Genomic DNA, 2,633 nt, shown 5'->3' with positions numbered 1-2,633 from the left:
GGAGATCTTTGAAAGAGATGTTAACCATCTTTCTTTGAACTAGGGTCTCCTTATGAGTAGAACCAAGTTGAGGAGAGGGAGATGCTTTATTTTTAGAGGGAGAATAATTGAGATTCAAGGAAGGTGAGAAACTATCAAGGGAGTTTTCAATCTTGATTTCATCCCCTTTGGCTAGGGTTCTCTCACAGGGTAGAGAATAATCTACACCTTCTTCTAATGGTTCATCCCAAATAGTGAAGTTGTTGTTCGAAGTATTGTCAATTTCGAGAGAGATGATAACATTGTTTATTAATTCCTCATCCTTAGGAGAGAGAGCATCAATAGATGTGTTAAACTCATCCTCTTTCCTCAAAATATGTTCAATATGATCTTTAGGGGAGAGAGAATTAAGGAAATTGCTTATTATTTCATCTTCTTTCTCTAAGGGATGCTTATGGGTAAGACAAACTTTAGGAGAAGGGTAAGCATTTATCATTAATTCATCATATCTAGTGGGAATTTTGTTGGAAAAGGAAATGCCATCACTAGGAAGTGTAGGGATCATGTCATCTTCTTGCACAAAAGGATCCTCATGAAGGGAGTGTTTTTTAGGAGGAACATGAACATATTTCTCCAAAGATTCATGCTTAGGAAGGAGATCTTTGAAAGAAGTGTTCATAACCTCTTGTTGCACTAACATGCCCCCATTGGAAGAACCAACTTTAGGAGAAAATAATTCAATGTCCATCAATACCTTTTCACTAAGAGAGGCATCATGTAGGGAAGGTGAAGTAACATTAAGAAAGGTGTTTATGATATCATTCTCTTCCTCTAGGATAGCTAAATAGGAAGGGCACATTTTAGGAGAGTTGTCAAGATCACTCTTAAAGTCTTCATCCTTAGAGCATGGGAGAGTCTCAAAGGGATTGGTAGCAACTCTTTTAGGCACTAAAATGTTGTTATAGATGGGGGGAGATTCTTTAGGAGAAGGAAAAATTGAAACAAGGGACGCTAACCCATTATCATATCTATGAAATGAATGCATCATGACAACAATTTTCCTCTTTCAAATGATAACACATGCAAAATAGAAGGAAATGTTCAATGCAAGAACTTAGAATGTAGATTTAGAAATTTATGATTCAAATGAGTTCCTAAATCAGATTTGAAATTATTGATCCCAATTAAGCTATCCACAAGTTCAACTTTGAATTGAAAAATTAGGGTTTTAGCAAAAATTTCCTCTAGATTTTTGAATCTTGCAAGAAATTAAAACTTGTAAATACAAATTTGATTTTGAAATAGCATAAACACTCAAATTTGAAAACATAAATCAGAATTAGAGAAGATTGGAGTTCACGTCGGGTTCACCAAAATGTGTGGGGGAAAAAGTGACACTAAGCAAACATGTCCTAATCTCACTTTCAATCACACATTTGTGGAATACGAAAGAGCCTAGAGGTATCACACAATTGGCTACTTCTTTTTGTGGAAGAGAAGCCACGGGCTACCTATTAGGATTTCTATTCCTTTGTTGTACTTGAAAGATAAAATGATGCAAGTTCAATCCCAAACCCCAAAGTGCAAGTATGAACTAATAACAAGATTGCAGAATTGAACTTAAACAATGGAAAGCTGTAAACACAATGACAAGACAAGAATGCAAATGCGTACCCGGAGTCAAAATCTGAGTGAAAATGTTCGGGACAGGGGCGCGGGCGCCACTGTCCTGATTCTGCCCCTGAAACTGCTGTTTTGCAACCTGAAAAGCTGTCAGAAAGTTGCTGAAAGTTGTTGTCTGACAGAGGGACCAGGGCGCCCAGCGCCCCTATCCCAGGGACCAGTGCGCCCAATGCCCCTGTCCTAGTAGGACCAGGGCACCCCACGCCCCTGTCCTAGTCTTCTGCTCCGAAACTTGGTGTGTGGTTCCGTCTCCGTCTGCTTCTTTCGGATCTGCAACTTGCGGCGTCGTCTGAATCCTGAAATCTGCACTTATATCTGAAAAAGGTGTTTTGGGCGTCTATATAGGGTTTTGCCTTAGTCAAACCCCCACTTTGGTGATTTCCACCTCCACGAATAGCCAAGTTGTATTGTAAAAGTAATGTGTGTGCAGACCTTGTGTGTGTGCAAGATCCTAAAATGCAAGTAAGCAAACTAGAGCAACCTAGAAAGTAAACCCTAATTGCTTGTAAATGATAATGTAAATGCTCCAAATCAAGATGCAAAGTGATCTAAAGCATGATTACAAATGATATAATGAGGCTTATGCAAATACATGAAAACAACATGAAATCATACCCAACCCCAAGGGAGGGGTACAAGCCAATCTTCAGTCGGTAATCCCCTATTGCTCTTCAATGTCTTCAAAGCCCTAAATGGATGAATGAAATTGATGAATGCTTGATGGATAGATGTTGAATGTTGTTGAAGTCTTCAAAGATCTGCTCTTTCGCTGCATAGAAGGTCCTTGAAAACCAAAAATTCCGGATCCTTTCCAATGAAGAAAGAGAGCTCTTATGTATGAAACCCTAGGTCTTAATTTCAACTTTAGGCTGACTTAGAGATTGAATCTCCCACCAATTTCTTGGGGTTAAGCTTTATCTTATGATTGGATCGCGCTCCTAAAATTTCAGGAAAAATGTCCGGTACCATGT

Source organism: Cryptomeria japonica, chromosome 5 (assembly GCF_030272615.1).
Source record: "Cryptomeria japonica chromosome 5, Sugi_1.0, whole genome shotgun sequence".
NCBI classification, from domain to species: Eukaryota; Viridiplantae; Streptophyta; class Pinopsida; order Cupressales; family Cupressaceae; genus Cryptomeria; species Cryptomeria japonica.
Note: the sequence above shows the minus strand (reverse complement) of the source record.